We start from the raw sequence: 13,974 nt of genomic DNA on the forward strand, positions 1-13,974 counted from the left end.
AAAGAAATCCAATAAAATCAAATGTTGTCATAAATTTAAGCCAAAATGTATTCTGCTACATGTTTTTGGTAAAAAAAATTCCGTTAAGTGTATAATAATTGGTTTGTGTGATCACGGACATATGTACGCAAATGATCATGTACATATGTGTGCAGGTGATCACGTACATATGTGTGCAGATAATCATTGGGACATGTGATTTTAGTGGGACATATGTGGGGGACATGTTTTTATTATTAGGGACATGTGTTTTTATTATTTGGGGACATGTATGTTTTGGGGACATGTGTGTTTTGGGGACATGTGTGGGGACTGTGTTTGTACTGTGTGGTGTGTTGTGTGTTTACACTACACTGATGATCAGTGAGTAAAAAGCTGTAAAAAGCAGCCCATACTCACTGATCATCAGCCGGCTGCAGCGTTCTGCTCTCCTCTCCTCAGCGGTGACTTCCGTGTGAGGAGAGGAGAGCCGATTGCCTAGCAACCGGCTGTTTGTTTACATCACATGACGGCCGTGATTGGACACGGCCGTCATGTGATCAGGAGGGCCAATCACAGAGCCCTCCTGCCGATCTGAGATGTGCCGTGTCCGGGTGACACGAGCACTTCGGGATCGCGCCGCTGCGCGGGCACGCGCGCGCACGATCCCGCTACTCCTGAATGACGTTCCTGAACGTCCTATCAGGAGTAGACGGCTCCCACCCGGCCGTATATATGCATTGGCCGGGTGGGAAGTGGTTAAGATCATTTTAATAGTTTACTTCTCTCAGACAAGTGACTGTTTGTACATATACACACAACCTTAAAATGATTGTAAAGTCATTTTTTTTTCTTATTAAAATATTAACCACTTAAGGACCAGCTGCCCAGTGTCATTAGTACAATAACAGTGCATATTTTTAGCACTGATTACTGTAATAATGTCACTGGTTTCCAAAAAAGTGTCAAAAATGGCACTTAGGTGTCCAATCTGTCCGCCGCAATGTCGCAGTCCCACTAAAAATGACTGATCACCGCCATTACTAGTAAAACATGAATAAACAATAAAAATGCCATAAATCCATCCCCTATTTTGTAGACACTATAACTTTTGTGCAAATCAATACACGCTTATTGCAATTTATTTTACCAAAAATATGTAGAAGAATACATATTGGCCTAAACTGATGAAGAAATTAGTATTTTTTATAATTTTTTGGGTATAATTATTATTAAAGCAATTATTTTTTTCAAAATTGTCGCTCTTTATTTGTTTATAGTGCAAAAAATAAAGCTCTATTTGTGGGAAAAAAAGAACATCAATTTTGTTTGAGTACATCGTTTCACGACCGCGCAATTATCAGTTAAAGCGACACAGTGCCGTATCGCAAAAAATGGCATGGTCATTAAGGGGGAAAATCTTCCGGTCCTTAAATGGTTAAACAGGTGCCACAGAGCAGCCCCAAACCTCTGCGCCCCCCCCCCCCCTCCGCTGGCAATCTTGGTCCCTCCTCTTCTGTGTCTGTCCTGTGATCCGAAGCTGGACTATGCGTGCCCAGAGACAAACACAGTGTAGTTTGGCCCCACCCCCTGCTCACTGGATTTGACTGACTGCAGCAGGAGCCAAAGACTCCCGTTGCTATCACGCAAAGTCTGTGAGAACAGGAAGAGGTGAGAAAAGACTTGCAGCTGAGCACAGCGCTGGATCGATAAAGGACTTAGGTTAAAGTGATTGTAAAGTCTTCTTTTTTTTTTCTATAAAAATAACAAACATGTTAAACTTACCTGCCCTGTGCAGTGGATTTGCACAGAGTGACCCAAATCCTCCTCTTTTCTGGTCCCTCTTCCATGCTCCTGGCCCCTCCCTCCTGTCGCGTGCCTCTACAGCAAGCAGCTTGCTATGGGGCCCCCAAGCCGATTCACAGCTCCCTGTGTTTATTCAGACATGGAGCTGCGTCCCAGGCCCTTCTCTCTCCTGATTGGCTGACTGACTATGATTGACAGCAGTGGGAGAAAATGGTGCTGCTACTGTGTCTCAGCCAATCATGATACAGAGTCTTGGATGGCAGAGAGACTCGTGGACATTGCTGGATAGAGATGGGACTCGGGTAAGTATTAGGAGGACTGGGAGGGGCTGCTGCACACAGAAGGCTTTTTATCTTAATGCATAGAATGCATTTAGATAAAAAAAACCTTCTGCCCTTACAACCACTTTAAGCCTGGGTTCACACTGTAGCGATGCGGGAACCAGCGCGATTACAGCATCGCTCCCTGCACACTGCACACTGCCCTCTGCGAACCGCTGCAAGTATCAATACAATGTTAATGACACCCCAGATTGGATCGCAGATCGTAGTGTGAACTGTGGATTCGGACAGGGATTAGATCACAACACCCATGCAATCTGATTCCACTGCAGGAAAAAAAAAGTCCCTGCACCTTTTTTGTACGAATCCAATGCAAGTTCAGCCATACAACTATATGGCTGAACCGATTGCACAGACATCGCATGTGATCGGCACCACAGTACTGGTGCGAATCACATGCAATGTCTGTGTTTGCTACAGTGTGAACCCAGGCTTTGTGTTGGGGGGGGGTAACAGACAGTGCAAAGTTTATTACCCTAATGCTGAGAATGCATTAAGGTAAAAAAAAAACACACTTTGGTGCAGGGGTGGACTGACAACTCATGGGGCCCCCAGGCAATAGGAGATTATGGGGCCCCCAGGCAATCAGACATTATGGGGCCACACAGTATACACAAACACACACACACGCAGTATACAATCACACAGTATACACAGACATGTTTCTAATGGCTGAGAAGGTACTGGAGAAGTGGGGCAGCTATAATCTCGGGATTTTTAGACCAAAAGGATGTCGGTAAGGGACATTTCAGAGACAGATGTAAAAAAAAACACAGATTTTTACATACTGTCCCTGGTTTTATTGAGTTTGGCAACCCTGACGGGGCCCCCTAGTGGCACGGGGCCCTCGGGCAGTGCCCGAGTGGCCCAATGGTCAGTCCGCCCCTGCTTTGGTGTTAAGAACCACTTCTTCAAAAGCACAAAGCTATTGTTTTTTAGAGGTAGATACAAGGCCACCTACCTGTCAGATGGACTTGAACCAGATAGCCTGCCTCACTTCATTTGCTTAAGAAAGCCTAGCATCATCTAGCTCTTTCCTTCCTATCCTGACTGTCCCTGACCCATCCTTTCCATTGGCTGGATTTCTGTTTTTCAATTACAGATGCTTAGCATCACATGTGGGCATTGTTAAGAAACGAGCACTGCTCCAGACCAACACTGTCCAAGCACTTTTATATTTGCATAACTTCTCCACAGATACAGCCCGCTGCTTGCATCAGGGCTGAGGGCTCTTTAGAGAACTACATATGCAGGGTGCTGGGATGTTTTCAGGGAGCTATGTCCAGCACTCTATCTCCTCCCATCAGCCATAATCTGCCTGCATTGCACAGGGAAGCACTGAGATCCAGCAATGGTGTTACTGGGTCTTAGGGTATGAAATGAAAACAGAAAAAGGGCATTGGCATGTTGACAAGGAATGTGGAAAGGGAAAATATAAGCAGATGGAACGTCAGCTTTAAGAGACACTGAATTAAAGGGAATATAGTAATCCCTCCACTGGCTTCCACTCACCCAACGAATAAAATTCATTGTACTAACAATAATTTACAAAGCTATCCATAACTCTGCCCCCAGCTATATCACTAATCTAGTCCCAAAATACCAACCAAGCCGCTCTCTTCAGTCATCCCAAGTCCTCCTGCTCTCTAGCTCCCTTGTCACCTCCTCCCATGCTCGCCTCCAGGATTTCTCCAGAGCTTCTCCTATCCTTTGGAACTCCCTACCCCAATCTGTCCGACTGTCCCCTAATCTATCTTTAGACGATCCCTGAAAACCCTTCTCTTCAAAGAAGCCTGTACTGCTTCTAACTAACACTGTTTTACTTCCTACATAAGCTCACACCCCAACAGCTATTACCTGTTGTATCAATTGACCCTCCCTCCTAGAGCAAGGCCCTCTGATTCCTCTTGTACCAAATTGTAATGTAACTGTAATGTCTGCCCTCATGTTGTAAAGCACTGCGCAAACTGTTGGCACTATATAAAACCTGTATAATAATAATAATAGTGTTTTGTTTTTTTTATATTTTTTTTTATTGGTTTTCTGAATATAGTAGTGTTTGAACATGTGGCAATTACATTAAATTGTTATATTTAACAATTTCATTAAGATCCAACAGTGACAATTCTATTCACATCTGTTTAAGAGGCTGTTTGGGCTGTATCATTAAGTTCCATCCAAATAACGTCTTTTTTTTTTCTGTAAACATTTTTCATGCTTTCTGAATGCAGGGTGTGCTCTGCATTCCAAACACTACAGAAAAAGCAATAAACTAACTTTATATTGCGCAGCCCACCCACCAAGATATCTGTTAAGATTAGTAACTATGTAAGTATATATTAGATATTCAACTTATTTTTGAGCAAATAATATCACTACTCATCATGATTAGATTCCCAACAGCTGTTTAGATGCACATGAAATACTGCAATCACATTTAACAGAACTATGCACAGATACAGGGAATTTTTCAAAGCGTTATTTGTGCAAACCTAAACCATTCAATTCAATATATTTCAATAACTGTACCATCATTTGTAAGCTACATCTGTTGAATTTAATGCACTGGGGCATAATTGTGTTGAGAAAATAGACATTAAGTCAAATAAATCATTTAAAGCGGTTGTAAACCCTTACAAACCACTTTGACCTACAGGTAAGCCTAGATTAGGGCTTACCTGTAGGTCCAAGAAATATCTCCTAAACCTACACGGTTTAGGAGATATTTACTAAAAGACATGCACTGCTGTCTACGGCGCATGCGCCGTAGATAGCGGCGCGCAGGCGCACTATCGCCATTAGCAGCATGCCACTGCTAATGGCGATATGTCGTTAGTGGCGGCTCCCATGCGCATGCGTGGGAGTGACGTCATCGCCGCTCCGGCGCTGTGAGTAGCCGAAGCAGTGACCCCCGGAAGGAGATGGATGCTCCATACTACAGTGGACAGCGGTGACATCGCTGGCTCCTGTGTCAGGTAAGTGACACATAATGGACTACTATGCGATGCATAGTAGTCCATTATGCTTTACCTTTGCAGGGAGACAAAGCAGAAGTAAACCCATTAGGGTTTACTTACTCTTTAAGGTTCCCCCAGAATCAGTTGCAGTATCCAGGCTGTTGAGTTGCAGTATCCTGGCTAGTTTTGCCTTATAAAAGCTTAATATACTCTAGCTCATGACTTTTCAAGTCGTAAAAAAAGGCAATGCAACATTTTAAAATGGCACTGCAAAAAAAAAAAAAAAAACCTTTAAACTATATATTGTTTATGCAGGGCAAAGCAACATGTTTGCTTTAATTCTCGCTCCATACTTGAATTCTGTGTGAAGAAAAGCTGGTTGTTAAAGAGCAGGACGGGAAGCCAGCCAGCCATCGCATTTTTTAACAACCGATGACACATCAGCTCTCAGTGGGCTTCCCCACTGAGAGCTGAAATGTAAACAAAAGAATGGCAGCAATAGAACATTTAGGGAAAAGGGGCGTTCCCCCCCCCCCCCAATCCATTCAAGGCTCTTAGGGTCTGGTATTGCCTTTTCAGGGGAACCCTATGCCAAAACTTAAAAAAAAAACAGAGTAGGATCCCCCCCCAAAATCCCTATCAAACCCCTTATTTGAGCATGCAACCTGGCAGGCCAGGAAAGGGGGGGCGGCGGCGAGCGCCCCCCTCCTAAACATACCAGTCCACATGCCCTCAACATGGGGGTGTGCTTTGGGGCAGCCTTGTCCCCATGTTGCATGCCATTGCTGAGCCTGTAATCTACTAGGACCCCCAGATCTTTTTCCATCCTGGATTCCTCCAAAGGTCCTTGCACTAGTGAGTGATTTGTGTTCATATTTTGTAGCCCTCAAGTGCAATACCTTACATTTTTCAACTTTTGCGATGTAGTTGCCCATCCCTTTATTTTTATTGAGCTCTATTTTATTGAGCTCTGCTTGTAAAGCTTCTACATCCTGTTAGTTTTGTATCCTCAGCAACCACTGAAATGTAACTATTTATACCCACCTTTATAATATTTATGAATAAATTAAATAGAATTGGTCCCAAAACAGAGCCTTGTGATACCACACTTGCAAATCCAGTATATTCTGAGTACATTCTATTTATTATCACCCTTTGGACATGCCCCTGTAACCAGTTTTCTATCCAGGTACATACACAATCGTCAATACTAACTGACCTCAGTTTGTAAATAAAATGCTTATAAGGAACTGTATCTAATGCTTTGGCAAAATCCAAATACACCATGTCCACAGCCCTTCTTTTATCTAGCTGACAACTCACTTCCTCATAGAATGTTAACAGATTGGTCTGGCAAGAGCAATTTTTCATAAATCCCTGATGATTACTACTAAAAATACTATTTTCATAAGCAAATTCTTGGACATTGTTCCTTATCATCCTCTCCAATAATTTACATACTATTGATGTTAGACTGACAGGCCTGTATTTCCCAGGTATATATATTAAATATTGGTACCACATTGGCTTCTTGTCAATCATCTGGTATCATTCATGTCAGTTAGCTGTCCTTAAAAATGAGGAATAATGGTTTGGTTATAACCTGGTTAAGTTCCTTGGAGTCTCTCAGGTGTAAGCCATCTGGTCTTGGTGATTTATTTAGATTATGTTTTTCAATTATTTTCTGGACACTATTTTCTCCTAGCCACAAGGTTGCATTCCCTGTTGTGTTACTAACAACACTGTGTTGTCTATTATATCCCTCCATTTCCTTTGCAAAAAGTGAGAAGAATGCATTTTGTACAGTTGCCTTCTCTTTGCCATTTGTAACCAACTTCCCCTGACCACACTTTATTGGGCCAATATGGTTTGACCTTGCTTTCTTATTATTAATATATGTAATACAATTTGGATTTTTTTTCTTTTACTCTCCTCCGCTATGTATCTATTGTGGTCTTTTTTAGCTTGCCTGATTGCATTCTTACATTTTTTATTGCATTCATTGTAGTGTTGGAATGCTGATGGCCCCTCAGCATTATTTTTTTAAAGGCCTTTTTTCTCTTTTATATGCCTTTTTATGCTAAAGTACTGGCTAATGCAGTTATTTAATATGTTTTTAAAGCACTTCCATTTTTCCTTAGTTTTCAGTATTTCTATAATTTGATGCCATTTAATATCTTATTAGTAGTAGTAGTATGAAGAGCAGTTTAGAAAAGTTAGCTCTTTCAAAATTTAGTGTTCTTGCACTACCCTCATGACTCTTTTTTTCAATGATTTACAATGAATGTAATTTCTCTGTGATTGCTGTTTCCTCTGGAGTAAAAAGAAGGTGCTATTTATTTTTTACGCCCCATGGTACTGGCGCAAATGTTTATCAAAACAATATTTTTGCTAAAAATACACTAAAACCATTAACAGATAAAAACACAGCTAATTTACAAAATTCCTGCTAAATTCCAACTAAATATAAAAGCTTAGCCAGTATGGATTTAATAAATAACAAAAAAAATATTTTTTTACATTGCGCCTTTTTACAAAATGGTGAAAATCGAACATAGACAAAAATGTAAATATCAACATTTCTCAAAAAATCTGAAGGTTTTCATTTTCTCCCTTACAGCTTTCAGAATTTGTGAAAGACCCCAACCATATATTTTCTAAAAGCATATGATCTCTAGAATAAAAAGAAGGTGCTACTGATTTTTTAGACCCTGTGGTATTTGCGCAAGTGTTTATCGAACCAATATATTCTCAAAAAACACAGCTAATTTTACCAAAATTCCTGATTAATCCCTACTTATAAAAGCTTAACCTGTATGGAGTTCATAAATAACAAATATTTGTAATTGCGCCATCCATTTAGCAGATCAGATTGGATGGTATCCAATGGAACTGGACAGGCAAGCCGTTTGACCACCCCATAGAGAACAGTGGGCTGTGTGCGTGTCCTCTCTGCATAAGAGGGTTTATAAGGAGCGGACACAGACCTGTCATCCGCCTGCTCAGCGGGGATCGGCAGACAGATCCCCCCTGAGCAGGTGAATCTGCTTGACAGAGTCCACTGCATGAGAAAGTGGTCTTATCAGGAGCCAGTACATTAAGGGTGCTTGGTCGCCACCCCCTGCAGGTTGCCGGACTCATACCTTTTATATGAGGTTTTTTTTTCAAGCCACATGATTAGAACCTGAAGCTCTAATTAGCTTGAAAAAGGTTGGGCTCAGGGTAGAGAGCATTGCACCCCAAACCCACCCACTTATGACAATAGCAAATTAATATTCACTATTGGCTTCTCCTCCTGGCTAATCAGGACAGATCGGGTTGGCCGGGAGGAGAAGCTGAGGGAGCTGTGGAGGGGTGAGTGTGGGCGGACCTGGGGGGGGGGTCTTGCTATGTTTGTGTATTTTTTATATATATTTTTACTATTTATATTTTTTTACAGTTTTTTTTGTTTTTCGAGAGGGGGTCTTTGGTGAGATAACAGAGGTCTAAACAGACCCCCATATCTCTTTTTTGAGATAGAGAAAGGGACTGAAGTCTCTTTTCTCTGCAGCACTTTACTTGAATGAGGAATCTGTATAGAGATTTCTCATTCATTCATAAAATGACAGTCTGATACACAGTTTACTATGTATCAGCTGTATAGGAGCGATCACTGCCCATATTCACTGTACTACAGGGGGCAGCTTGGTAAACACATTTTTACCAAGCCCCCCCCCAAGACACAACTTCAAACCCGCTGCTGTGTTCCCAAGCCTGACAGATCAAGACGATCAGTGCAGAGTCACAAACCTCTAGAATGTCAACCAGCACCTGGTGGTCACACACAGTCCTGCCCACTGCTTTCTGTATTGAAAGCTTGCAGAAAACCTCCCACTGTAAGCTGCACTGTTTGGGGCAGGGAAGGTAAAGGTTTTTTTTGTTTACTTTAAGAGGATTGTGCATTATATAGTAACTGCATTTGAGACTTGTTTAGACTAGGGTGCCTTCAGGTGTCTTCAGGGGTGCCCTGACACCAGTCTCCTAACAACCAATGATGTCATTGGTTGATAAGGAGGATGTCTAGCACCTGTCCTTTCCCTTCAGCACCAGGGTCAGATTAGCTGAGTGAGGGAGAGAAACTGAGGGAGAAGAGAAACATTGGAATACTAATCAGTACCAGTGTGCAAAGGTGTATTTGCTTTGGAAAAATAAATCACTGCTAATGTTGGGTGTCCTATGCATGTGGCTGTTGCTACGTTATGCAAATCTATTGGTTTAAATTTTTACATTTTAGAATGGGGTGCCTCAAGATTGTTCAAAATTTTAAAGGTTGCCTTGACTAAAAAAAGGTTGAGAAACACTGGTTTAGACTGTCATACGGGAGCATTTTGGTCCTGGTTCATGCTAGTGTGATTTCAGATGTGACTTGAGTCAAACAGAATTGCATGACAATGGAAATCACATTGTTTTCAATAAAAGGGTCAGAATCTCAACACAGCTTTTAAATCACATATTAGTGATGCATCACTTTAGTTTATGACACAATGTAAAATGTTCAGAATCAACATATAAAGTCAAAATGTCACATACTGCCATCCATCGAAGAAACAAAATAAATGCTTTTCAAGTGGCTAATAAAATTCCCCATCTCACAAAATTGTTTTGTATATTGCAGTTGGCCCTTCAGGACTGCCACGTTTCACAGAATACTGCAGCAGACCTGGCAAGTGACAATGTGTCAATTAGAACCATAGCTATATTGTTACATCCACTCTTGGTCAGGGCAGATGTTTGGTTCTTCCAACTCACTGTAATTACTTGTAATGTAAAGTTGTAATGCCAAGTGTTGCAGAACCTATCATTTTTGCTAAATGTTCAATCTGCTCAGAATAATGATGTAGGAAATGTGACAGCTGCACTCTCTTTTGTATACTTTACCTTTGGTTACAAGCACATTTAGATATATTATGTGGATCAATGTGCAAGTTTGGCCAAAATGTTTAAAGCCATGATGCTTAGTTGTGACAATACCAGACGGCCTCTTTACCCAATGGAAAAACTCCAATGGAATGAAGAAGTTAAATAACTTTTTGGAACTGTCAAAAACCAAAGCAGCCAACAATAATGATGGCCGAGTTAAAAAATGTTTATGTTACTAAAAGTACATTAATCATGGTAAGGGAATATTTTGCTATAACAGGCACTCAATTTTGTAGTTGAGAAGTGTTACATGTTGGAAAAGTATGCTGACTTCTTTTTTTTTAACCCAACATTCAGCATACCAAAATGCTCTAAGTCATTTATTTGAAACAATTATAAATGAAGTAAAATATGTCTTAAAATATGCAACAAATACAAAAGCAGCATAGATGGCTTGGAATGGTGACTAGCAAATGTGGACTGTTTTCACTGATCTGCGGAATAATCAACACATTATAAAATGTGAAAAATTCAGATCCTGAGTCCATCATTATCCTATCCCATGTGTCCAGAGGATTCTCTCTTCCTGTACACAGCTTTCTGAATGTTTTCGCTTGATTTGGTTCTTCTAGTATTTATACATAAAATGCATTCAGTATCCTATCTAAGAAATGTTTGTTACATTTGATTTGCGACAGGTAGTGGAATCATCCTACTCAATAAATCCTTGAGGATTACTTGGTCCGGTTTGATGGCCTTTGCTCATATTACTGCAGAGATAGGGAGTATTATATGTGTATGTATGATTCCTTTGTACATAATCTGATTTCATCTGTCAATGACATCAACTGTTATTTGATCTTATCCTGCATACTTGTTGTTCAAAGGTTCTGATTACCTTAAGGCCCCGTTCTCAGCTGCGATTCTGAAAGTGAGATTTACATGCATTTTTGCGTGTCAAGCATAGGGCAATCTATTCGCTTCAATGAGCTGCCCTATGCATGTTTGTCACCCAAAAGAAGCTCCTCTTTGGAAACCAAGCTTAGCATGATTTTTAACCACTTCAGCCCCGGACCAATTAACAGCCTAAGGACCAGAGGTTTTTTTACAATTTCGCACTGCACTGCTTTAACTGGTAATTGCGCGGTCATGCAATGTTGTATCCAAACGAAATTTGCGTCCTTCCTTTTCTTCCCACAAATAGAGCTTTCTTTTGATGGTATTTCATTGCCTCTGCGATTTTTACTTTTTGCGATATAAATGGAAAAAGACCGAAAATTTCGAGAAAAAAATATATTTTCTACTTTTTGTTATAAGAAAAATCGAATAAACTCAATTTTAGTCATACATTTAGGGCAAAATTTATTCAGCCACATGTCTTTAGTAAAAAAAAATGTCAATAAGCGTATATTCATTGGTTTGCGCAAAAGTTATAGTGTCTACAAATTAGAGTACATTTTCTGGAATTTACACAGCTTTTAATTTATGACTGCCTATCTCATTTCTTGAGGTGATAAAATGGCAGGGCAGTACAAACACCCCCCCAAATTACCCCATTTTGGAAAGTAGACACCCCAAGGAAATTGCTGAGGGGCATGTTGAGCCCATTGAATATATTTTTTTGTCCCAAGTGATTGAATAATGACAAAAAAAAAGTTTACAAAAAGTTGTCACTAAATGATATATTGCTCGCACATGCCATAGTTATATGTGGAATTGCACCCCAAAATATATTCTGCTGCTTCTCCTGAGTACGAGGATACCACATATGTGGGACTTTTTGGGAGTCTAGCCGCTTACGGCACCCCGAAAACCAATCACTGCCTTCAGGATTTCTAAGGGTGCAAATTTTTGATTTCACTCCTCACTACCTATCACAGTTTCGAAGGCCATAAAATGCCAAATTAACACAAACCCCCCACCCCCCAAATGACCCCATTTTGGAAAGTAGACACCCCAAGGAAATTGCTGAGGGGCATGTTGAGCCCATTGAATATTTTTTTTTGTCCCAAGTGATTGAATAATGAAACAAAAAAAAAAAAAAGTTTACAAAAAGTTGTCACTAAATGATATATTGCTCACACATGCCATAGTTATATGTGGAATTGCACCCCAAAATATATTCTGCTGCTTCTCCTGAGTACGGGGATACCACATATGTGGGACTTTTTGGGAGTCTAACCGCGTACGGCACCCCAAAAACCAATCACTGCCTTCAGGATTTCTAAGGGTGCAAATTTTTGATTTCACTCCTCACTACCTATCACAGTTTCGAAGGCCATAAAATGCCAAAATAGCACAAAACCCCCCCAAATGACCCCATTTTGGAAAGTAGACACCCCAAGCTATTTACTGAGAGGCATGTTGAGTCCATGAAATATTTTATATTTTGCCACAAGTTGCAGGAATATTACATTTTTTTTTTTTTTTTGCACAAAGTTGTCACTAAATGATATATTGCTCACACATGCTATGGGCATAAGTGCAATTACACCCCAAAATAAATTCTGCTGCTTCTCCCGAGTAAGGGGATACCACATGTGAGGGACTTTTTGGGAGTCTAACCACGTACGGGACCCCGAAAACCAAGCACTGCCTTCCGCATTTAAATATAAAACGCTACAAAAAAAACCTGTTAGCGATTGCAGGGATCAGGCCTGACTCTGCGAACGCTGCAGTTATGTGTTTAGTGTTTTGTAAGTGACAGTGATCGATCGATACTGCACTTGGGTGGGCTGGGCGGAGGGATAAAACGCAGGTGCCAGCAGGTATCTGGGCTGATCCCGCTAACAATGCGTTTTTTTGGAACCCTAAACTGCTGGGGACGCTAGTATAGATCTGATCAGATCAGATCTTGATCTGTTCAGATTCTATACCACTACGGGAGGTGTATGCTTTGCGTGTGGATGTTAGCGGTACTGGCACTAACCTAGGGCTGCCTGGGGCGACGCAGACCCTGACCCTAAAACCTAATTGATATCACCCGCCGGGTGATCAGGGGGTTAAACCTTTATTGGGTAATAAATGGTGGGTGCCCTGATGCTATAAAAAGCAAACTAACCAGAGTCACCCGTAACACTTATACTGTGATCACTGGTGAAAGGGTTAACTAGGGGCAATCAGGGGGTTAAAATCTTTATTAGGTAGTGAATGGGGGTCCCTGGCGTTATATAAAAACCTGACGGGGAACCTAAATAACTAACTGGCTAACCAGCGTCACCAGTGGCACTTATATGGTGATCGCTGGTGAAAGGGTTAACTAGGGGCAATTGGGGAGTTAAAACCATTATTGGATAGTATATGGGGGTACCTAGCGATATAAAAACCTGGCGGTGAACCTAAAAAAATAACTAGCTACCTAGCAGCACTAGTGACACTAATGCAGCGATCAGAAAAATGATCGCTTAGTGACACTGGCAAAAGGGGGTGAAAGGGTTAACTAGGGGCAATCATGGGGTTAAAACCATTATTGGGTAGTATATCGGGGTACCTAGCGCTATAAAAACTTGGCGGTGAACCTAAAAAAATAATTAGCTACTTAGCGGCACCAGTGACACTAATGCAGCGATCAGAAAAATGATCGCTTAGTGACACTGGCAAAAGGGGGTGAAAGGGTTAACTAGGGGCAATCAGGGAGTTAAAACCATTATTGGGTAGTATATTGGGGTACCTAGCTCTATGTGTGCCTATGGGTGCCTACATGTTAGTGTAGTGTTGGTGCACACTTACTTTGACTCTTTTCCTCGTAGTCCGGTCAAAAAGACCGCCCCGAGGAGAATGACATCACTTCCTCCCTGCCTGTGTTTATTATACACAGCGGGGGAAGCTTCTCATTCGCCAGGAACAATTGAGAGGGGGTGGCCAGAAACCAACGGCCATCCCCTCATCCCGGATCGCTCCTGAAGCAAAACAGACCGCCGCATCCAGCGGGAGGGGGTCCGATCGGACCCCCCACCCGCTGGAAGGCAAGCACGTACATGTACGTGCTTGTG

Source organism: Lithobates pipiens, unplaced genomic scaffold (assembly GCF_037356315.1).
Source record: "Lithobates pipiens isolate NorthernLeopardFrog02 unplaced genomic scaffold, aLitPip1_a1.2 Scaffold_18, whole genome shotgun sequence".
Taxonomy (NCBI): Eukaryota; Metazoa; Chordata; class Amphibia; order Anura; family Ranidae; genus Lithobates; species Lithobates pipiens.